Here is a 25,782-nt window from a genome sequence, read left to right on the forward strand (position 1 = left end):
TCACCCGGGAAATAGGCAGAGGCAATTATAATTTGCCTTTTGCCCCTTTCCGTGGCGAGCTCCACTTCAGCTGTTGCTAAGTCTCTTGTGATAAACTCCGGAACAGAAATGAATTTTAGTTTTTTAGAGATGAGCAAAGCTGCTCTTGACAAGTCATGCATTTGTGAATAAATCAACTTACATGTATTATTTGGAAATCCTTTGATAAGTCCTTTGTCAGCCCAGGGCTCTTGAATGAGCCCGATGTCAGTTAAGTTTCTGCTAAAACTCCTGTTAAGCACACTAGTTGCGGCTTTTGCGTGATGGAGATTTAACTGCAGAAACCTAATATTTTTGTTGGAAGCCATTTTACTGGCTTTTGGGACCTTTATCTGATCCCTTTTTGAACTTCGCAGGGCCCTTTTCCTGGGCCCCCTTTTTTGTGGCCATTTTTGCTGCTTCACTAGTTGAAGCAGCTTCTGGCTCACTAGGTTTTGGATGGCCTTTTTTTGGTGATATTCTTACCTGGCCAAATTTATAGTTGGCTTTATAGCCATTTTGTTTCACCCTTTCAGCGGAGTTAGGGTCCATTGAAAGAGTGAGCTCTACAGTAGGGCCTTTGTCAACCCTTCTTACAACTCTCCAATTCTGTGAGTTGAGGTCTTCATTTTGGACCTCTAAGAATCGAAGAATTTTTGCATTCGTGGTGTTCAGACTATCAGGAAGATATGTCACAAAGATCTCGGAGTGAGGAATATTGCTTTCCTCTTCCAGTCTCAGCGAGATACCCTCCTGTGGCTGCAGCTCCTGAATTATGCTTTTAAGCCACTCAACGACTCAACTGTGGCTTTGTCAGCACAAGACAGAAGCATTCAACCCGGTCTGAATTGTAGGTTACTGAATTTAGGCCTAATTGTTGCCTTTGGATCCAGCTCCACTATTTTTTCCAGAATCTTCTCTTTCGTTGCGGCTAGTTATTCCACTGTTAGTGAAAATTCTGGATGGTTTTTGGGCATTATTCCTACCCTTATTGCAGCTGCAACCTGTCCATAGGATGGTTTGTTTTCTTCACCACCGCTGGTTATCCCAACGGTGGTGCCAACTCCCTTTTTCTTAGGATTTTCTGGCGTACTCTCCTCAGACCGGATCCTCTTGGACCCTTTGCCCTTGGATACATCCTCGGGTGGTTTTTGTATAGGCTTTTGTGCCTGTTGTCGAGCCTCTTCATATTTGAGGCCTTGTTTTAACAGGTACTTAAGCCTTTTACGGGCAGCGCCACTCAGTTTCTCTCTTTCGGCCTTTTTTGGCCCTTGAGCGATACTTTGCTCGTCTCCGCTGCTTTTTAAAAGCTCATCCTCCGATTTATGGCTTGGAACTGGATCCAATTCCATAACCTCGGGATGATTGAGGCTTTGTTCTTCCTCTTTGCCCTCATTGTTTTTAGTTTTTCCTACTTGGTCCATTTTAGTCCCACGAGTAGCTAGGGAATGTATGGTCACTCCCAGCAGAGCCCCGCATGCCGGGAGAAGGCTAATGAAACCTGGGTTTCGCCTGGTACCCGGAGTCCGCATAATCGTGACTAAGCAACCTCTTAGCCCCGCGGCGCAATTCCTGCGCCACGCCAAGCCTTCGGCTTATGCTGTTCCACCTTGGCTTGAGGGGGATTTCTGTGGTTCCCTTCCACTTGGCCAGCCAATCAAGGCAAGCCCCCACATCGGTAAGCACCATGTCATGTTCTTAGTTGATCCTGAAGTATTTATTTGGTTATACCTTATCCTATCCTATGGCTCTATATATTCGTAGAGAATTCCTCAATTCCATTTTCTTTTAATCTAGCTTGTCATTCATCATTCTCTTTGCCTTCATCCTTAACCGGAATCGGCTTCCCCGCTTCCTTAATTACATCTTTCATCTCTCCTAAGTTTCTCTCTGCAATATTTCGTCAGTATTCGTCTGTAGATTACCTTTTATATCCATCGCAGATTACGTCTGAGGTGTAAACTCTCTGGTAAAGACTTTGATATTTTGAAATAAATCTCACGGTTAATTCCGGCAACCATGTTCTTCTATTTCTCTGCATATTTGGAAAATGTAATCTACTTTGTCTTTGCGGCATTGCCTTCTTATTTCTTTCAATAACGCTCCATATGTATCGTTTGTTCCAAATCTAATTTTATGTTCTTTTCTGCTTTGAATCGCAGTCCAAATATCATCAGTTATCTATGGCTTACGGTTTGTAGGAATCGGTCTTTTGCAGTCTCGATTATCTTGTCTTTGAGATAGATCCAAGTGTTTTCAGAATCTACGTTCAGAATCACTATCTACGTGATCTAAAGAAAGATTTTTTAAGTCTTGTTGGAATTCTTTGATTTTTGAAGAGTTGATGGCGCAAGATTTTCATCTTGATCTTATTAGAATGTATTCTATGTTACCTCTTGTTCGTCCATCTGGACTACTCTAGGTGTACAATCTACGTGGCTGGTGCCGATAAAACGTGTTTATAATTACAAGACGATGCTCAGCATAGAACTCCACTTTTCACATTGCTACCCAACACTCCTTCAATATTCTCAATACAAGATAACCCTACATTAATTAAAGTTAAAATCAGGCACTATGCATTAAAATCTATTAATATTGTGACTAGTTCACGATTGGGAATAGCACTAATTCTAGATGGCCATAGAGCCATATACCAATTTTTGCTGCTATTTGCTATTGTAGGAGCGTACGTCTGTATGTGGTATTGTAGAGTATTGATGGATATTCGTAATTTAATGGATATTATTCTGTCGTCGACAGTGTCATATCCAATCACGCAGTCGTTAGTTTGGAATGTACAATTGTTGGGACTCGATTTGTACTTGGATTATCTGGGCCTGAAAAGCAAACGACGTGACGTTGCCAGCAGTTGTTTTAAAATGACGTTTAACTCTCTAGTAAGTTTATGAGAGTCCCAATACCAAAAGCTTGTGGATTGCCATTTCTTTTTCAATTATTTATAACTTTCCAGGGTTTTTTTATCAATACCTGAACGTTCCATATTCTGATTCTTTGACACTTTTTTAAATTTAGTTTAGGTTTGGATCCGATCGCATAGTTTCTGCAAGGTGCCTGATCCCTCATTCGTTGGCAGTCAATAGCATATTCCACACTATCCGACCCGGAACCGAGATGGTACCAAGAATGATTTGAGTCACTACACATCCTATCATCACTTTTTGTTGCTGTAATATTGAGAGAGATTCTCTTGGAAATTCTCAAAGTGTAGTGGTGTCCCTCTGCACCGCGGTACCACAACCATTTAAACTGCTCCAGTCACGGTTATGGTAGTCTAGGTTCAAACCGGTCCAGGATCATTTCCTCTGCTGGTACTGATGATCGCTGCTGTTATTCCTCAGGGAAGGACAGGCCAGAAGTACTAGATTCTAAAAGGATAAAGGGGATGGAACATTGCTTCTCTACGTAAGGAATTAAAAGCGAAGCACAGTTCGCGTGGGCAGGGTCACTTTCCTGTCCTAAACCTATTATCTACTGGGATCATAAAAAAGTGTCTACTTAATAATCTTTAAAAACACTATATGTCACTCGCCAAAATCGAAAATAAACTTGAAGCGTACTATGATTAATATGTCTGGTGATTAATGTGTCTGGGCAAGATTGTAACTGCTGCTTTAAAGCGACAGATTAATTTTTCTGATTTTAACGAGAAAATTAATTTTTTTTCAAGTCCTCGTGTGGGACTTCAAAGACGTTTTTCTTGAATAGTAAAAAACCGCTTTTCCGATGTTAATTTACATTCCCCCAATGTATAAAGAATGTTATACCTTTATGCTCATAGTTTGCGTGAAATTCCTGATTTATAAAGGTTATTATTGCGTGAAATGCTCTTACAATGATCCAAAAGCGTTATATCAACGTTCTATCAATTAATTTGTTTGAAATGAACAGACCGTTTAAAGAAACTATGTATGCAATATACATTTTATTGTCTTATCCAAACCAATTATAAATACTTTATATTATTATATAATAATATATAAATAGGAAAACGACACACAAACAAAGGCATCACTCCAAAATAACATCTTTATGATGATCCTTTAATTATCGTTATGTCGATGTCGGTCGTAGTAACCGCATTACATCATATCTGTAGTTTGTTTATGGCCGGTATATCGCCAGCATAATATAATAATGTTTTGACTGATTCGATATTTTTATAGATCTATATTATTATTCTCCGGATAATTCATCTTTTGACAGGTAAAAATGCTTCGACTACGCCAAAACTAATATCGCAATTTTTTTAAAGGCAGTCCATAAAAATGAATAAATAGTTATACAGGGTGATTGATTAGTAGGGTAAAGCTCAATAGCTCCGCTATAGTAATAGATAGCAATAAAAGTCAATAACAACAATTTTAGCCACCTTTGAGCTTCACATTACAAAATTAGTTAGAATGTTACAGGGTGTTCGATAACACAGTGGCAGACCTAACTTATGTTTTTTTAAATGGAACACCCTATATTTTATTTTATATTCGAAATCCTGTTAACTTCTCCATCACAAAAATATAAAGGTTTGTAATGTTATACAGGGTATTTACAAAGTTATAACCAATTTTGTATGAAAATCGTAACAAGTTCAACTCCCTGTATAAATAAAAATAAGCACAACAGCAATGGTTTATTAATGCCATATTTTTATATCAAATACAGGGTGAGTCAAAACGCAAGTACATTATTTTCTCAGTAATGTTAAATGGAACACGCTCTATTTTATATCATTATTGAAAAGTAACATTTACGTACTTTAATTTTTATATAACATTCCCTATGCCCAAATTTATTAGTTTTCGAGATATTTTCATTTTTCAGAGCAAATTATTTTAGGTGTTTAAATTTATCTAAATTTTAAGTAAGCCATGACTGAATTGACAATTGAAGATTACCGATTATCAATCCGGTAATCAATGTAACACTAGTAAATAAAGAAATAGTAGTTATTTATGATCTAAGTGTTAAAAGTACACGTTTAAGGCACGCATGTGAAAGTTTGCAGAATGAGCGAAAGCGAGTTCTGCAATTCACATGAGTGCCTTAAAAATGTACTTTTTAACACGCATATCATACAATATTTTTTCTACAAACGTAATTACAGGACAATATCTACAAAAACTTTTACTTGAACTTGACTGACATTCCAATTTTATATTTTTTTGACATTACATCAAAATTGCATATACGGTCAATACGAACTGCAGTGCCTAAAAAATGTTTTAAAGCACTAGTGCGTTAAAGTAGCATTTTTAACGCTCGTATTAAGTGCTAAAAATTGCATTTTTAACACGGTTGTAGAAAAAAATAAGTTATTAGTAATACATTTTACAAATAAAAACACAACCACTACATGCAACATTTTTGAAACAAAGAAAATTAGTAATAAATTTTACAAAAAAACACACAAACACAACATACAATATTTTGTGAAGACAATTAAACACTACGTTTGTATGTAAATGTAACAATGTAACAAATAAAGAACGAAACATAATTTATCAGTAACACATTTTGCAAAAAAACATGTTTGAAAAAATTAGAAGCTACTTAAAAAAAATATTTCTAATATTTAATTACATAAGGTGTTCAAAATTATCTCCTAACACATTTATGTACGCCTAAAGACGATCATTGAATGAGCTACTTACTCTACGGAGCATTTGTAAATTAACACATCGAAATACACTTTGTATTCTATTTTTCATCTCATCTCTTGTTGTTGGAGGTATTTTATAAACTTCATTATTAACGTAACCCCAAAAAAATCAGTCCAGTTTATTAAATTCTGGTGATTTGGGTGGCCACGCTACTGGTCCATTGAAAAATGAAAATATCTCGAAAACTAATAAATTTAGACATAGGGAATGTTATCTAAAAATTAAAGTACGATAATGGTAATTTTTAATAGTGATATAAAATACAGGGTGTTTCATTTAAAATTACTGAGAAAATAATGTACTTGCGTTTTGACTCACCCTGTATTTGATATAAAGAAAATTAGCAATATCGACCATTCTTGAAAATTTTGACAATACGTTAAAAAATATGGCATTAATAAACCATTGTTGTTTTGCTTATTTTTATTTATACAGGGAGTTGAACTTGTTACGATTTTCATATAAAATTGGTTATAACTTTGTAAATGCCATGTATAATATAACAAACCTTTATATTTTTGTGATGGAGAAGTTAACAGGATTTCGAATTTAAAATAAAATATAGGGTGTTCCATTTAAAAAAAACATAAGTTTGGTCTGCCACTGTGTTATCGAACACAGATCGATTATCGATTTCAAATTTAAAATAAAATTTAGGGTGTTCCATTTAAAAAAACATAAGTTTGGTCTGCCACTGTGTTATCGAACACCCTGTAACATTCTAACTAATTTTGTAATGTGAAGCTCAACGGTGGCTAAAATTTTTGTTATTAACTTTTATTGCTATCTATTACTATAGCGGAGCTATTGAGCTTTACCCTACTAATCAATCACCCTGTATATGTATAATTTATTGTACAGTATGCGGCTCCTACAAGCCATCCTGCAAGGAAAAATATTTGGAAAGCGGGATCCAGGAAGAAGAACATACTGTATACTGGTTGAAGAATCTGGTTCAACACAACATACGTGCAGCTTTTCCGCGCTGCTGCAGATAAGATAAAGATTGCCATGATGATCGTTTACATTTGTCACGGATAGGCACATCAAGCAGAAGAATACGATATGCAGCAAAATAAACAGTACTGAAATGATTATTGAAATGTTTATTATTATTTGTATATTTAGTAAACGTTATTCACGACGACGTTCCCGATATAACAGATGTTCAAGATGGCCTACATTCAGTTTCAAGCATTTTCCTTAGCGTTCACGAAGATTCTCAATCATGTCAGTGAACGATGGCAGTTGAATAGCACGAAAAACATCTGGAATTTTAGTCTCCAATTCCGGAATGTATAGACGACTACTTCCGATCTCTATTTGCTAAAGGCGATGATAATGAACCGCCAACACCTGAAATTACGACAAACGAAGAAATAAACATCGAGGAGTGAGAGGTAAAGGAAGCATTAAGAAAATTAAAAAATAGAAAATCTCCAGGAGAGGACAGAATATCGAACGAACTCCTAAAGTACGGAGGACAAGATCTAACTAAAAAACTGTTAAAATTAATACAAAAAAATAATTTTAAACAGAATACCACAAGAATGGAGATCAAACATCCTAATACCTCTCTTCAAAAAGGAGACAAATCTGACCCGCAGAATTACAGAGGAATTAACTTATTAATTGGAATATTATAACCAAAGTGATAACAAACAAATTGAATGAAATTATAACATTAGCAGAAGAACAACAAGGTTTTAGGTCGGGAAGGAAGGTCATGCACTGACGCTATATTTATAATGAGGCAAGTTCAAGAGAAATCGTTGGAATACAACAAACCGGCATATTTACCTTTACCACATAAATCATCCGAACCGTGAACGTCCACGTTCGTGAAGCTGGGAATACCTTTGCAGCGGATAAAGGACCTGAGCTCTTCTTAGAGCACGATCATTTATTTACTGCAGAGGAATTGCTGATTGCGGTAGGGTGTGCCCGATTGGTAGTGTGTGCTTGCTTTCAAACAATCAGTTTTCTAGCTGGGACCTTGGATCGCACACCGTATAGCTACTTGCCTTTCGGGTTTCTCGAACTCCTCAAGGCTATACACCCTCCCAGACTCCTGGGAGCTTCGGTTTTAGAGTAAACGTATACCCCAAAGTTTGTTCAGAGGCCTGTGAGAACGTTTCCCACAGGTCCAGTTTACTCCCAAACCATCGAACTGATAGGATGGTCGTTTGCATCTGTGGCACGAACTTCGCTACGCAAGCCGGGTTGGATACTCACCTGCGCAGGCTGCGATGTCGAGGGCCGAAAACAGGTAACGACAACATCTGCAACCTATGTGCTGGCACCTTCAAGTCTTACATGGGGGTTCGTCAGCACATGCGCTTGGCGCACCCAGACCAGTACAACGAGGATCTCGAGCGGAAGTACGAGGATCCCGGTAGACTGACGAGGCTCGAAGATGAGGACCTGATCCGCATGGGTCAGTTGGAATTCAAGTACGACGGTCGCACGATCCGACTATACTTGAGGGAGCAATTCCCCCAGTTTACGTTGGATCAGATTCGACGTGCTCGGGCTAAACCCGAATATCAGGAATTCCTCGAAAGTCTCAGGAGGGAAAGTGAGCGGACCCCGCCAGGGAGTCCAGTTCCTGGACCTTCAAACAACGAGACTTTCGCAAACTACTCATCGGAGACGGATTCCTCGACTGAGAGTACGACAGTTGAGGGTGAATCGGAGCACCTCTCGCAGACCTCGGAGCTTTCAGCCAGTCAGCACGGTGATGCGTCATCTTCGCATTCGTTGGAAGTGCTAGACCTCGATGCCGAGGAGCTCGTTCCGGTGAGAGACCGTGAGGCGATAGCCTCGTATGTAGGTCAATACTTTCGCTCAAAAGGCAATTGGAGTAATACCGCCAAAGAAATTTTTAGAATTTCGCAGCTAGCACATGCTGAGAGGCAACGTGAGAGTGTCAGGGAACTACTGTCAGAATATATATCATCTGAAATAACATCGGTAAAAGCAGGGAAGCGCCGTCCGACTAGATCTAACCAGTCAAATGCTGTTAACGCCCCTGCTATAGAAATAGAGAACAGACGTCATAAACGTGCTCTTGAATACCGTCTGACACAAAGACGATATCATACTGATAGATCAGCTCTGGCTCATGCTGTCCTTGACGACAAGCCGCTCTGGGAGAAAGATGTTCACCCTAAGATCAAGAAGATAGAGAAAGAATACCGCACAATCTTCTCAGCTAGGTCACCAGAAGATGATGAACCGATTTCTGATCAAAAGGATCCCACGACCGTGAGTTACGCGGTCACGGAAGCGGAAATCCTTGGAGCCTTACGAACCACTAAATCACAAGCAGCCGGTCCTGACCTACTTAAGATCAAACAGCTGCGTAGGGTTCCAGTGCAGAAATTGGTTCTCATCTATAATACCATGCTCCAGTTTGGTACTACCCCAGAAGTGTTGAAGGAATGCAGGACCACTTTGATACCAAAGGGTGGTGATCCGCTGGAGGTAGGTAATTGGAGACCTATCACAATATCATCTATCTTGATCCGGGTGTTCCATCGGATCCTAGGTAAGCGCCTTGCCGTGTTGGGCTACCATGATAACCAGAGAGGGTTTAGACAGTTAGATGGCGTTCTGTTGAACAACCTGACACTTCAGACGGTTATCAAAGAAAGACGTAAAGCCCTTCGTCCATACAACATACTAGCGATCGACCTACGTAAAGCATTTGACACGGTCTCTCAACGATCCATTGAACGAGCAATGACACGGTTCGGGCTCGATGCTACTTTCAAACGTTATGTGATGGACTCGTACACGAACTGTCGTACGTATATCACCGCCGGCAGCGAGTCGACTAATAACATGACAATAAGTAGAGGTGTTAAGCAGGGCGACCCGCTGTCACCCTACTTATTCAACATGGTGGTCGATGAGCTGATATGCAGGCTCGAAGAAGGTGTGCTTGGTTTGTCGATTGCGGATGGCAGAGCAAATGTCTCAGTGTTGGGTTACGCTGATGACTTGGTTCTGTTATCGGAAACAGCCCGTGACGGGAACAAGCAACTCCGGACAGCTGTCGATTTCTTCGAGAAGAGAGGAATGTCGCTGAACGCTGGTAAGAGTGCCGCTATTACGGTTAGCGTAAACCGTGGTAATAAGCACTCTTATTGCGTAACGCGTTCGCTCTTCTCTGTCGGCAACGACAGAATTAGGCAGTTGAAACCGAGCGAGTTGTTTGGGTACCTAGGTAGAAAATATAACGCACTCGGTCAGACCAAGGTGGCCTTCCAAGATCTGCAGACCCAGCTCGATCGAATTCAACGATCAGGTTTAAAACCCGCTCAGAAATTGAACGTGGTTAAAACATACTTGCTGCCGCGATACATCGATATGCTTCAATCACCGACGATTACAATGAAAGCTCTGAAGGGTTTTGACAGGACTGTGCGTATAGCCGTGCGTAAGATCTGTCGTCTCAATCGAACGTGCGCCGACGCTTATATTCACACGCCGATCAAAGAAGGTGGTCTGGGCGTGATGGCTATGGCCTTACACGTCCCAGCCATCATGAGAAGGAGGATGACTAAACTGATCATCTCAGCACAAGGCATGAATGCCGCCATCATGTCCACAAACTACGTTAGTCACCTCTGGGAAAAAGTTTTGAAGTGGACACAGAACAACGGAGGCAGTTCAGCGTTGATCGCACGTGAGTTGAGCGAGAGACTAGGCACTGGCTATTGCGGTAACGGTCTTGCTCAAGGGTCCAGCCACAGTGAGAGCTCAGCCTGGATCCATAATCCACCTCCCTACTGGTCGGGGCGAGATTATGTTAAAGCAATACAGCTGCGAGGAAACCTTCTACCAACGAAGGGCATCCCATCAAATCCACCACACCTACGGCGATGTAGAATGGGATGTGACAGAAACGAGTCTCTTAGTCACGTCTTGCAAAAGTGCTCTCGGGCACATTGGCAAAGATGTAAGAGACACGACCAGCTCGTTTCTTATCTACGAAAGACAACCGAAAAGAAAGGGTGGTTATGTGAGGTTGAGCCTCGGATTACAATGCCGAGTGGCGAGTTAAAAATACCTGACTTTGTCGCTGTGCTGGGTGACAGAGTACTGGTTGCAGACGTTGGCGTTCACTGGGAAGGCCCAGATCCGTTAAGTGTCGCCGCCGCACATAAGACGGCGAAATATACGGAGCCTTTATTCCTTCAGACCATGCAAGCCCGATATCCTGGGAAAATCATCTGCATGGCACCTCTTATAATAGGGGCAAGAGGTACTTGGTGTCAATCGAATTCGAAGATTCAGCGAATTCTTAGTCTATCACGGCTAGACATTAGGAATCTCATTCTAAAGACCATTCAAGGCAGCCTGTTCATCCATAGTCACTTCATGAAGTCCTAACATGAGTGTACTTATGGAACGAATTCCGAGTTATCCCCCCGGCTTTTCCTAAGAGGGGATATACGTTTCGTCAGGGTCATATTTTTAAAACTTTACCCTCTAAGACTACTTAATGTTATGTGCATGTTTTTATGTTATTGTGAATGTCGGCGCTTCACGCCATTTTTGACCGGGTCTCGTAAGGGGTTCATTATTTAATATTTTTGCCTCGCTAATTTTTAATGTCAGAGCATTTCTCTTGGGAGTGGCGAAGCTACGCAGCGGGTGCGAGCGATAATACTAACACGCCGATATTGTCTGCTGAAACATCACAGCAAAAAGAGCCGAACATCACTGGTTGGTCGGATCAGCGATTCGGAGCGCGGGTGCGACCAACCAGTGAAAGAGTGCTAGATCGATGACGAGGGGGGCTGATGATGAATTTGCCCCTCGACCGGCATGCCTAGGCACGCCAACTGAGGTTTGGCTCCACATTTGACAGGGTCATATTAAAAAACGATATCCATTTGTTATACTCGAGAGAGGTACCTCTAGGAATAATTAAAACGATCGAAAACATCTACCAGAACAATACAATAAAAGTAAAAGTGGACGATGAATTAACTGACCCAATTGAAGCCGGCAATGGGATAAGACAAGGGGGATTCCTTGAGTCCTTTATTGTTCAACCTGACCATGGACGAAATAATAAAAAAAGTGAAAACTAAAAAAGGATACCAAATGGGAGAAAAACAACTTAAAATAATCTGCTATGCGGACGATGCAATACTAATCTCTCAAAGTGAAGATGATTTACAATGTATGCTGCACCAATTCAACATAATCGCCAGAAAATTTAACATGTTAATTTCCTCACAAAAGACAAAATGCATGGTTATAACAGCAGATCCAATAAGATGTAAATTGTAGCTGGATGGTCAGATAATCGAACAAGTGATGGAGTATAAATACCTGGGCATCACACTATCTAGCTACGGAAGGCTCGAAACACAAGTGGAAGATCAAGTGAATAGAGCAAACAGAGCCGCAGGTTGCCTGAATGACACAATATGGAGAAATAAAAATATCGGAAAAGAAATGAAAGGCAGAATTTACAAAACAGTCATCAGACCAATAATAACATACGCGGCAGAAACACGACCCGACACAGAGAGGACAAAAATATTGCTCGAAACAGCAGAGATAAAAACCCTTCGAAAAATCGATGGTAAGACTCTATGAGACAGAGCTAGAAGTACAGATGTACGACGGAGATGCAAGGTGTATAACATTAATAACTGGGTAAGAAACAGAAGAATAAAACGGAATGACCACATAAGCCGAATGATAACAAATATAATAATCAGGACAGCGAGAGACGGTTCCCCAATAGGAAGACGATCAGTGGGAAGATGGAACGACAACTTACTAGAGGCACATTGAAAAAAACAGAGTCATGTCTATACAAAAAGAAGAAGAAGAAGAAGAATTCCGGAATGTGAGACGGTGGATCGGTACAAAAAACAGCCTCCTTCACAGTGGCGTAGCGTAGTGGGGGCGGCAGGGGCGGCCCGCCCCGGGCGGCACTTTTTAGGGGGCGGCAAAATTTAACAATAAAAGTTGACAAAACTGCTGAAGGATTTTCTAAGATGATTTTGGACAAGTTTCAAGCTGATGGCCTAGATATAAGCAACTGATGCATAGATATGAGCAACAATATGATAATGCTGCTGTTATGGCTAGAAAGTATTCAAGAAATAAACCCTAAAGCTGAATTCTTAACTTGCTTAAATCATTCGTTAAACCTAGTTTGTTTACACGCTGCCTCATTTGAGGTGGATTCAGTAACTTTTTTTGGCACTTTAGAACCTTTTCTTTTTTTACCTCATCGACACATCGTTGATAGCAGAGCTACATGCAAAATCTTAAAAAGGATTCAATATACGCAATGGAGTGCAGGAGTAGTAAGTAAGTAAATGTGACATGGCATCATTACAAACACATTCTCGTCACTTTGGAAAAACTGAGAGAGGCAGGTGAAAGCTTAAACACTATGACAGATGCAGGTGCTTTACTAGTTTCGATGCAGTCATTTTCTTTTCTTTGTTTTTTTTTCCGGTGGTAACCGGTGCTTCATGAAATGAATGATGCACAAAAATATTTACAAACAAGGGGAGTTGACATAGGATTGTGCGCTCAGAAAATAAATGCTTTGCAGATGATATTGACAGAGAAAAGAGAGGAATGGGCAAATAGCGCTGTAGGTTATGCAAAAAATATGTGTAAAGAACTTGGAATTTCCATAAAACCTCGGAGGCGCATAACAAGAAAGCATATTTTAGATGAAGGAACTAGATATGCTAACTTGTCTTGCTGTTTTCTTCGTTAGATAGAGTTATTGTAAAAACTCGTGAGCGTTTTCAACAGCTACAGAATTTAACGGATAAGTTTGGTTATCTAATGCCAGCTATATTAGTAGATGCAAACAACACTTAATGTAGGCTGTAGGCTAATCTAGACTACGCATCTGACGAAATTGACAGCAAGATTTCAAACTGGAAAGACTTCGACTGCGGACTTTCGTTGCTGCTACAGGCAACGAAAATAGATTGATTAATGCAGGCTCACTTGAATTATTTAAATTTATTGTTAAATCCAAGCTGGAAGGTACTCTGCCCAATATTTTAATAATGTTCCGAATATTTTTCACAGTTGCTACAAGCAATGCCAGCTGCGAGAGGAGTTTTTCAAAATTGAAAATGATAAAAAATTATTTAAGATCGACAATGAGTACTCTAAGACTAACTAATTTGGTACTTTTGTCTATTGAGCTAGAGGTGTATGATGCGATAGACATTGAGGGTACAATAAAAGAGTTTGCTCTTAAAAAAAGTAGACGTATCAATTTTTAATTAAAGACGGAAGTTTTGTTTTTAATTCTAACAAATACTCATATTACTTTACAGTAAAAATAAAAATATAACATTTAGTATCGTTCTAGTTCTAATTAAAAATTGCTTGTCGATCGTCAAGGTGTACCTAATCTTAAGTAATAGGTACCTAAGTTTTATGAATGTATCTAATTGGTTAAAGTAAAAGAATTTTTGTATTAATAAACGTGATTGCAAAACTTAGATACATTTTTTATTTAAAATCTAACCTGTAATAGTTCCGGTTTACCGAAAAGTTCTCTATAATTAATGTATGTAATGTATAGTATATTAAATAAAAAATACCTAAATAAGAGGGCGGCAAAATTGTCTTCCGCCCCGGGCAGCCGACACTCACGCTACGCCACTGCTTCAGCATTCCCAATATGTACACGTCAGGTGGCGTTAGGTCTGGTGAGTACGATGTCTGGAAAATATCGCCTTATTTCTGCCACGCGAAATAAGGCGATCCAAAAAATTATTGCGCAGCATTCGAAGAGACTCCTGGCCGTGTGACAGGTTGACCCGTCCTGCTGAAACCATTGTTGATTAAGTGGTAAGTTCCTTGCACAACAAAATTGCTGAAGATAGACGGAGAGCTAGAGGCGAGAAATCATCGTCATAAGTAATATGGAGTTTGGCATGTGAAATGTGTCTATTGTATATTGATAACTATGACCCCTTTCAGGCTGACACCTCAGTGGATACAGGAAGTAGCAATAAGGGATGAAAGGGGAAAGTTGGTGCAGTCATTAAATGTTTTCACCTTCTATTTTGTTAAACCTCCATCGATTTGCATGAAAATTGGTGAGTAGTTAGAGCATAACTCAAGAAATAAAACTGATATGGTGCCAACGTGCGCTTTTACCCTGGGGGTGGATGCCACCCCTTCTCGGGGGTGAACACTATTTTATTAAAAATAACCCCATTAATCGATAGAGGGACAAATTTTAAGCAAAATTTGTTACTTCTAATTATTAAAATAAATCAATACTTTTTGAGTTATTAAAGATCAAAGATTTGAATTTTTCGTGACATAAATGCATGATGTAAAGCGGTTTTTCGTGAATAATTCAAAAACTGTAAGTTTTATCAAAATAGTTATGATTACCAAAATTGAAGATAATAAAAAATAAACGAGATTTATTATTCGAAAAACCTTTGAGAATTAATAAAAAGTGAGTTATAGGTGATGGAATGTATATTTTTATCTAAGTATTCAAGCTCAAATAACGGGAAAACGGTGCATTTTATAATATATATTTACTGAACACTTGTCAAAGTACTCAAGAATACCTATCAAGTGAGCTCCAGATGAAGTTTATAACATCAAAGCTAAGCAAGTGATGATGGAAATAAGAGAACCCTTTGGAGTTTTTAGGAAAAAGTGAAAATTAAAACATACGCTATTTATATATTTATTTTGAAATTTGTTAACAGAATAATTTTTAAAGGAATTTCGGGAATGGAGTTATTATTATAATTTATTATCAAGTTCGTTTTATTACAATTTAAATATAACAAGTTAAAAATGCGAGCATTATTATATCGAAAACTTTGTTTTTTATGTATTTAAATTCCTAATCTGGAAAATCGTTATATGAAAAGTTGTTTAGATTTAAAAATTATGTTTATTGTGCAATTATATCCTACTATTTAAATATTGTGAGCTATAAAGGCACTTTACTGAGCGAATTTCTTGAGAGAAATTCACATTTTTTACACATCGACTAAAATCGATACAATTTTATATAATCTTATGTTTATGATTGCATCTTGGATTTTAGACCGTGCAGATCTTTTTATGAAGAATAATTTTTGTTCGTAAAATTAATAATAAAAGAGTTATAAATAAAAATGATGATTGGTAGGTATCTCTAATTTGAGAAAAAAATTAAATATTTTCTTTTTATTAGGAGAATGTAGATAATAGTTACATTATTATAATAATTATTAATTATTTAATTATAATAATAACAACTATTGCATATATTAGAACACAGTTTTTAATTCCAAACAATTTTTCGTAGTAACAATAATTTACAATAGTGTGAAAAAAAAGGTACTTTAATCTTGAGCGAAATTCATATTTTTTAAAATACCTCCTATAATATAGATAAAATTTGCTATCTGATGATTGAATCGTAGGTTTTAGACGATGCAGAACTTTTTATGAATTATAACTTTATTTCGTAAAATTAAAAATAAAAAAGTGTCCCGTAATATATGTGTCCAACTTAAGTAGACACACTGTATATTATACAATATAATATACATAATACATCAATCATTGGGTAGACAGCACCAAAAATTTGTAACCTGCCATTTAACATTGCTTACATTAAAATTAATAAGTAATATTTATTTATTTAATATTTCAATTCTTTTACAGTTTATATGAAGTAATATATTTTTGCAATAATATGTATGTTACTAAAATATTATTTTTATATTATTTTGATATTTAATTGAATTTTTTCTATCGATATAAACTTAGTGGCGTTCTAGCCAGGGGCAGGGGGGCAGCTGCCCCCCCCCCTACAGTTTTTACAGTACTTTTGTACTATAATTTTCGTTAAAAAGGCACGTTATCTTGTTTATTCACCGGTTGTGTTCACTTGCCAACTTTTTTTGGTCTAGAACCGCCCCTGTATAAACTGAATATGTACAGAAACTGAGGGTGTCCAATAATGGGCACATTTGACATAATATTCAAACACATTTTTGCTATATTTTATATAAATGTCTTAAAACAATTTTAAAAACTTATATAAATAATATAATAATTAAGCTCCAAATTTTTGGAGCCTAAACTTTGAAAAATGTTTGTAGCATAATGTAATTAGAACACAGTTTTTAATTCCAAACAATTTTTCGTAGTAACAATAATTTACAACAGTGTGAAAAAAAGGTACTTTAATCTTGAGCAAAATTCATATTTTTTAAAATACCTCCTATAATATAGATAAAATTTGCTATCTGATGATTGAATCGTAGGTTTTAGACGATGCAGAACTTTTTATGAATTATAACTTTATTTCGTAAAATTAAAAATAAAAAAGTGTCCCGTAATATATGTGTCAAACTTAAGTAGACACACTGTATATTATACAATATAATATACATAATACATAAATCATTGGGTAGACAGCACCAAAAATTTGTAACCTGCCATTTAACATTGCTTACATTAAAATTAATAAGTAATATTTATTTATTTGATATTTCAATTCTTTTACAGTTTATATGAAGTAATATATTTTTGAAATAATATGTATGTTACTAAAATATTATTTTTATATTATTTTGATATTTAATTGAATTTTTTCTATCGATATAAACTTAGTGGCGTTCTAGCCAGGGGCAGGGGGGCAGCTGCCCCCCTACAGTTTTTACAGTACTTTTGTACTATAATTTTCGTTAAAAAGGCACGTTATCTTGTTTATTCACCGGTTGTGTTCCCTTGCCCCCAACTTTTTTTGGTCTAGAACCGCCCCTGTATAAACTGAATATGTATGTACAGAAACTGAGGGTGTCCAATAATGGGCACATTTGACATAATATTCAAACACATTTTTCCTATATTTTATATAAATGTCTTAAAACAATTTTAAAAACTTATATAAATAATATAATAATTAAGCTCCAAATTTTTGGAGCCTAAACTTTGAAAAATGTTTGTAGCATAATGTTTAATGGTATCAACTTTTCCGGGAGCTCATTTGATACATATTTCTAAGTACTTTGACAAGTGTTCAGTAAATATATTTTATAAAATGCACCGTTTTCCCGTTATTTGAGCTTGAATACATAGATGTGGGTACTAGCCGAAAAAAAAATATACATTCCATCACCTATAACTCACTTTTTATTAATTCTCAAAGGTTTTTCGAATAAGAAATCTCTTTTATTTTTTATTATCTTCAATTTTGGTAATCGTAACTATTTTGATAAAACTTACAGTTTTTGAATTATTTACGAAAAATCGCTTTACATCATGCATTTATGTCACGAAAAATTCAAATCTTTGATCTTTAATAACTCAAAAAGTATTGATTTATTTTAATAATTAGGGGTAATAAATTTTGCTTAAAATTTGTCCCTCTATCGATTAATGGGGTTATTTTTAATAAAATAGTGTTCACCCCCGAGAAGGGGTGGCATCCACCCCCAGGGTAAAAGCGCACGTTGGCACCATATCAGTTTTATTTCTTGAGTTATGCTCTAACTACTCACCAATTTTCATGTAAATCGATGGAGGTTTAACAAAATAGGAGGTGAAAACCTTGAATGACTCCGTTAACTTTCCCCTTTCATCCCTTATTGCTACTCCCTGTATCCACTGAGGTGTCAGCCTGAAAGGGGTCATAATTATCAACATACAATAGACACATTTCACATGCCAAACTCCATATTACTTATGACAATGATTTCTCGCCTCTAGCTCTTAGACTAAGATAAGATCAGGTAGAAACTGTGTGATCATCTGTTCTCTGTAGCGCTCTTGATTAACAGTTAATGGAATGGGATTCTATCGTTTGCTTATACAGTAACAACTGCTAACATATCGCTGTTACTTGTAGGATGTTTCATATTTTTAAATCTAAATGCGTTGGTAACTGAATTTAAGCTTGGATCGTTATCGCGACCTTTTCCGTATGACCGAAAAAGATACCAATACCGATTTTTATGTACTTACCCCATATTTTTCCTCTCTGTTTCTTCTTCTGAATTACAAGGTTAGACGTTTCTTGCGTGCATCACATTTCGCTCTATCTTTTTGTGATCACAAAGATTGAGGATACATATCGATAGGATGAAAAACGAAAGACTATCCAAAAAATACTCACTTACAATCTAGGGACGTTTAGGAAGACTTCGCAAAATATGGTCATAATTCTCGTTGAAAACAGAAGAGGCAAACTCTAATCCCTGTATTAAAGAAGAAGAAGAAGAATTTGGAATGAAGTTTTTTTTATCTAAAATGAAAAGGAATTGTCTGTAGTCGGCTATATAGATAAAATTCCATTAATACCAAAAAATTAGTTAAAATCCTTTATAATACGTATATATTTAATGTGTAGTCGGCACGGAAATCGGTTGGAAAATTCACACCGAACATAACAAAATTCAGTTTGGCAACATTGTGTGAATGTTAATATTAACATATCCCTTCTAAGATAAATAGAACTGTAATTTAGCCCAGACAAATTAATATTTTTTTTACCAACAAAAATGAGATGTTTTAGCCAAATAATGTTTCAAATATGATGTGCAAAATTATTTTAAATTCGGTCCCGCAATGAACTTGCTTTTTTTGTCATTAAGTAGAAAAAACGTTAAATTTATCATGCATAATCAGTATCATCTAGTTATCGTCTAATTATTTTAACTGTACTAATATCTGTCGACTACTTGTTGCTAAAACATCTTTTTTTAGCGGCTTCTGGAATGTCTTAAACATATCGAATTTCATTGATAAGATGCGCATTCCCACCGATTTGCGTTTCGACTATAATAATCCCTCTCGAGCTACAACCCAGAACGTTTTCGAACTAAAGAGTTCATTATCCGTGCTGTTAACAGATTTTACATGCTCGAGCCACCAAAATTTGGATGCTTTGGCTCTGACATCCTTTCAAACTGTCATTCAAATCAGTTGCCATTTAGAATCTGTATTGTGAGGTTATATTAAATGTTACATTTGGCCATTCCTCTTATATGGTGTCGAAGCATGGACATTAAAAATATCCACCATTAATCGTTTAGAGGCCTTTGAAATGTGGCTGCACAGACGTACACTGAAAATACCATGGACGGCTATGCTGACAAATGTGGCAGTCCTTAAGAGAGCAAATGCTGCCCGCGAGCTGCTTGATAACATCAAATATAGAAAGATTTTGGACACGTAGTAAGGGGAGACCGGTATAATATTCTTCAACTTATTATAATGGGTAAAATCGAAGGACGCAGAGGAATTGGTAGAAAGTAGGCCTCTTGGTTGAAGAATATCACGGAGTGGACAGGAATAAAGAAAGCAGAACAACTATTTAGAATAGCTCGAGACAGAGACAGTTTCGCCATGTTAATCGCCAACGTCAAGGAGACTTGATAGGGCACGTTAAGAAGAAGAATGTGAGGTTCTGCCCTCAGGACTAGCAAACCACGTGTTGTGGGGAGTCCTATGTTGCCTGATGTAAAATCTAGGAATATTTTAAACATTACATTGAATTTTATAGTATGCAACGCATTACATTTAATAGTATGCAACGAGCATTTTATGATGGTCATTATGATGCGAGTATGACGGATATGAAACGAGCCGCTTAGCGGAGAGTTTCCTATAGAATAGGAGCATCATAATACTAAGCAAATGCAAGTTGTATACATGATTTTTTTATGATCATTAGTGTGACCAACTCCAATTCAGTCGATTTCGGGACAAGGTTGAAAAACTACCTGAAATCCGGGACTTTTCTAATGAAAATCGGGCCATTTTTTTAAGAACTTTAATATCACCATTTTATTGATTATTTAACATTTTTATGTTCACAATGAAACTCAAAGTTCAAAGTTTGAGTTTTCGTAAAACTATAATACCACGATATAAAATGCATGCGTTTTGGATGGGGTATTAGTATTATACTGTACAAATTGTCGACTTTTTTCGGGTCACCTTCTTCTTCTTCTTTAAGTGCCGTCTCCTAATCGGAGGTTGGATATCATCATCACTATCTTTACTCTATCCACCGCTGCTCTAAAGAGTTCTATAGAACTGCATCTAAACCAGTCCCTTAAATTCTTTAACCATGACACTCTCCTTCTTCCTATACTCCTTCCGCCTCTTATCTTTCCCTGTATTATCAGTCTTAGCATTTCATATCGCGGTCCCCTCATTACGTGTCCCAGATATTGTAACTTTCTTATTTTTATTGTGTTTATTATTTCGCATTCTTTACCCATTTCTCGCAGTACTTCCGTGTTCGTTTTCCTCTGTGTCCATGCTATTCTAAGCATTCTTCTGTAACACCACATTTCAAATGACTGTAGCTTATTTATGTGTTCTTGCTTTAATGTCCAGCTTTCAAGTCCATATTGTAGTATCGAGAACACGTAGCATCTCAAAGCTCTTGCTCTCAGTTCTAAGCTAAGGTCTTTGTTGCAGAGAACTGTTTTCATTTTTACAAACGCATTTCTTGCTATTTCTATCCTGGTCCTTATTTCGGGTCACCAATTCAACTTAATGTGAATTCATAGAAGAATAACGTATTCACAATTTCTCAAAACCGAAGTTTACCAAAACGTTTAAAATTCGGATGGCCCGGAAGCCTTGTCCGGGACGCCCGCCGGGACACAACTTCGTAATTCGGGCCATGTCCCGGATTTTTCGGACTAGTTGGTCACACTAATGATCATTCACAACAAAAGAAATGTATTCAAATTTATTTATTTTATAACACAAACAAATTAAGCGGTTATATAATTAAATTAATTATTCGGATGATACATTTGTATTTTGAATATTACAAAGCGTCCACAGGGGAGACCACCAAAAAGATGGAGGGATAGCTGGCAGTCTACTTCCCAAGAAATAGTTCAACGCTTCAACGTCGGAATTAACAGATCGACAGATCTACAAAAAATATAAGAAGAAGAGTATTACAATTATTAAAATGAATTTGAGGTTAAATTTTAAATATCCCTATGTATCAAAGCCACAATTAAAATTAATGAATAATATTTACAATTATTAATTTGAGGTTAAACTTTCAATATCCTTATGCATTTAACTTGACATTATACTCATTGCGCATGTGCCACAGCCAGACAGTACAGCACCTCGCGATTCTATTGGTTGCAAATCTGTATGTCTGTATCGTAATGAAAATCTGTATCATAATGAAGCGCATTATGATACAGGTATTTAAATCATAATTGATATACATATTATTAAAGTATGAGAATAAAAAACATGCAAATATTCTACCTACCTGTACAACATACCCCTATATTTTAGTGGCTAAAGCATATAAAACCTGTTAACAGCACTGATGATGAACTCTTTATTTCGAAAACTTTCTGCGATGTAAGCCGAAAGTGTTTTAAGTTAAATATACCTTTAATAACGGATTTTTTATAGGAAGTTTTTTTATAGTTTGCCTGATTACATTTTAAGTTAATTCCATTCAAAAATCTCATTTAAAAACTGAACAAGACAAACGATTTTAAAATCGAATAAAGCATAAAATTTAGTTGTTTTGTGAAGTGTTCTCTAGAGCATGCATCTATAACATAAAATTGACAAGCGGTTATGGAAAATGATTTTTGAATATGTTTATAAATAGCAAAGGACGAAACATTCAAGGTTTAATTTTCTATATGAATGATTTATTTCCGGAAAACCGTGAGAGCTATTATAATTCATACACGGTCCTGTAAATATAAACTATGACCTACTGTTACGTATATTACACAAACTCGGGCTCAGGCTATTTACTACATAACTACATACACATTTGATACACACAAAAAGAAGTACCTACAGTAGGCGGTGTTGTAGACTGTAGACTAGCGCGAAGCATTATTCTATTTTCTGTAATAACACATTATAGCAGTGGTTTCCAACCTGTGGGGCGCGCCTCCCTAGGGGGGCGCAAGAGTGTTGCAAGGGGGACATGCAGCTGTTTCCAAAATATCATTTTCGAATACAAACCAAAGAAGTCGAATAGGTGTCAAAAAAATGAATCTACCTAGTATCTAAGGCTATCTGCATCTATTGGCATAATAGCTATGATGCTCAGTGAATCATATACTGATCAACTTAAAATCATTCCACTTGCAGGTATTACGATGGGAAGACGAATATCTGAAGATCTCTGCGATCAATTAACAGAAAAAGTAAAACTATCTTCTTTCGCGATGCAAGTAGATGAGGCTACCGATGTTCTTAAGGATGCACACTTGATAACATATGTAAGATATGTTGTGGAAACTGATGTTAGAGAAGACATGTTATTCTGTAAACTTATTGAAGGCAATACTACAGCAAGTGAAGCTTTTCATTATCATTGATAATTTTTTAATGAAAATGACATTCTGTGGGAGAACTGTGTGGGACTATGCACAGCTGGAGCTTCATCTATGACAGGAAAAAACGCCAGTCTACAGGCACGAGTTCGAAAGGTGGCTCCTACTACTAACAGTATTTGAAGTTATTATAAAAGCTGTAAATTTTATTAGAAACAGCCCATTATGAGGAAGGCTTTTCGCAAAATTGTGTGATGCCATGGGTTTAGAATATAGATCACTCAGTGTCACTTCAAAGGGTGTCTGAGCTAAAAGAAGCGATCGCCATATTTCTTACTGATAATAATAGAGAATAAGCAAACTGTTTTATGACACGAAATTCCTTGTAAAACTTGCGTATTTAGTTAATATTCTTCAAAGACGCAGTATTTAAATAAATCAATGTAAGGGCCTCAAATGCATGCATTTACGCAGAAAAACAAGATTACTGCATTTATGAAAAAATTAGAACTGTGGATAATAAGTTTGAAAAATTTTGACATGTTTCCCACTTTTAAAATTACCTGTCTTGCTGATGAAATAGAAGAAAGAAAAGTTCTTATTAATAATTATTTGACCAGTCTATAGAAGCAATAATTCTCGTTTTACTTTAAAGGTCTTGACATGTCCAAAAATGAATGGATTAGAAACCCGTTTGTAATTGAAAAATATGATGATTTTGGCCTTACGACAGCAGAGCAGGAAATGATAATATACTTATCTAGTGAAAGCAAATCTTCAAGATTGAGCTGAGAATTTGTAAAATTAGATTGTTAAAAAATTAAGGGGGCGCAAGAATTTTATTTTTTTAAAGGGGGCGCAGGTACAAAATGGTTGGAAACCACTGCATTATAGTCTAAGATCCCACTGCAAAATTACAATGTTCATAATGGTAGGGGAGCCCAAGTGGGGATTTTTGCAGTTACTCGAGCACGTCAGATTATCACATGGGGAAAACCTTTTACGCTGTATATGTGTTACAGTCAAAGCCCGAATTTCAGGCCCTCTTAGGTTTGACTAGGCAATCCTCAGCTCTGACTGAGGTTCTTAGTCAAAGCCCGAAATAAATTACAGTTTCGGCCTTTGACTAGTAAAACCTAAGAGAGACTAAGTTGGTCAGGCAAAGGTCGAAATTTAATTTTATGAAATCGGGGTTTGACTAGTCAAACCCCGATCAACCGTTAATATGTCGGAATGCGTTAGATTAGGTTTAATAAAACTGCAGGTTTATTAAAACGTTTATTGTTCCGTATTTCGTACCAACTTTATATAAACCGTCATTTTATCTTGTATGATACCCAAAATATTCCGAGCATCTCCTTTGGCTCTATCAAAGCTGGGGATAGATATTGTTACAGTTTTTCCGATTGAAATTGGAGGAATTTTTTTTTCACTTAATTGTTTCATAGCATTAGCCTGGGCATCAAGACCTTCAATCGTCTTTCCTTTATTTATTTTAATCTTTTCTGTCTGTGCACAACGCATTCATGTAACTTTTCTTTCAAAACCTTCATAGTATGCACCAAGTGTGCTGTCAGCGCACACAACATGTACCACCTGATTACAAATTATGCACGTATGTGCGTCAGAACTCCTTTTTGGCAAATACAACAAACCACATATGAAGAAGTAATCTGAATTGTTTGACAATTTTCTTCCTCTCCTAGTAACGACGGTCCAGGGGCTTCGTTAGTATTATGGTGATCCTTAGTTTTTTCTCCGATTGCAATATCTTCTTTCACAGTTGACGATGACATTCTCATTGACCACCTAAATGAAATACATATCTAACTAGGTGATCTAATTAACTAAAATGCAAAACAGTGTATCAAAAATCAGACGATTTGAGCGGGGCGTAAGGAAATGGGCGAGTCAAAAAATTTCACAAAAAAAAGCGAATATTTTGCGAAACGACAGATCGAAAATCTAAAAACTACGTGTTAAATATTTTTCAAAAATCTATCGAATGATACTAAACACGACCCGAAACAGAGAGGGGTAATTTAAAACCGCGATATTTCGCGAGATGAACATCAGATCGAAAAACTTTTATTGCAGATTTGGATTCTTTACCTAAAAATAAGTAACTTTTATCCGGGAAATTTTTTTGAATTAATTATGGATAGATGGGGCTATACCTAATCGGAAAAAACGATTGTTGGAAATGGATAATTAAATTAAAAAATAGAAAGCCCCCCACTTTATGGAAAACTTAACTAAAGTTTTTTTTGTTTTAGGACCTAATCTTTACAACCCAATAGGTTCCCATAACGCTCGAGTAACTGCAAAATTTAGCATACTTTTCTCCCCTACTATAACGTAGTTATTAAAATAATATTTTTATATAAATTTAAGAATAGGAGAAATCATTGATAACCGGTTGCCATACAAAAAGTGGTCGCAAATGGTTTTAATTAATAATTATAATTAAATAATAATTTCGTTGTTAAAGACGACTTATATTTCAGTTCGTTCAGAGAGTGCCATATAGTCCATTCCCTGACGGTAAAATATTATAAAACCTCCAAATTTTAAAAAACCGCTTGCATTGACATGAAATTTGGCATACATATAGCTAAAGTCTGTTTTAGACTATAACATAAAATGATATATTAAGAAGATTGAAGAAAATGGTACATTAAGTTTTGTCACAATGTAAAACAGGAACGATAACAATTTTTGCTAGGAAAGCTAACTAGGTTAAATGT

General features: G+C 36.6%; 2 protein-coding genes across 3 annotated transcripts in view; one reads left to right on the forward strand and one right to left on the reverse strand.

Moving 5' to 3' along the window:
* The window catches only part of LOC114334514 (uncharacterized), a 72,036-nt gene extending 49,477 nt beyond the window's left edge, over positions 1-22,559 (reverse strand). Inside the window, exons 1-2 of one of the 2 annotated variants that reach the window (XR_003653113.2) lie at positions 22,466-22,559; positions 18,859-18,987 (exon numbers count right to left, since the gene is read on the reverse strand). The gene's annotated coding sequence lies outside the window, so the exon portion shown is untranslated. Of the gene's footprint in view, positions 1-18,707; positions 18,988-22,465 lie in introns of both variants that reach the window. The other variant, XR_003653112.2, reaches the window with a different exon arrangement.
* LOC114334513 (V-type proton ATPase 116 kDa subunit a 1) overlaps positions 1-25,782 on the forward strand; it is a 189,568-nt gene that overhangs the window by 17,196 nt on the left and 146,590 nt on the right. The window lies entirely within an intron of this gene.

The sequence above is a fragment of the Diabrotica virgifera genome, chromosome 2 (genome assembly GCF_917563875.1).
Source record: "Diabrotica virgifera virgifera chromosome 2, PGI_DIABVI_V3a".
NCBI lineage: Eukaryota > Metazoa > Arthropoda > Insecta > Coleoptera > Chrysomelidae > Diabrotica > Diabrotica virgifera.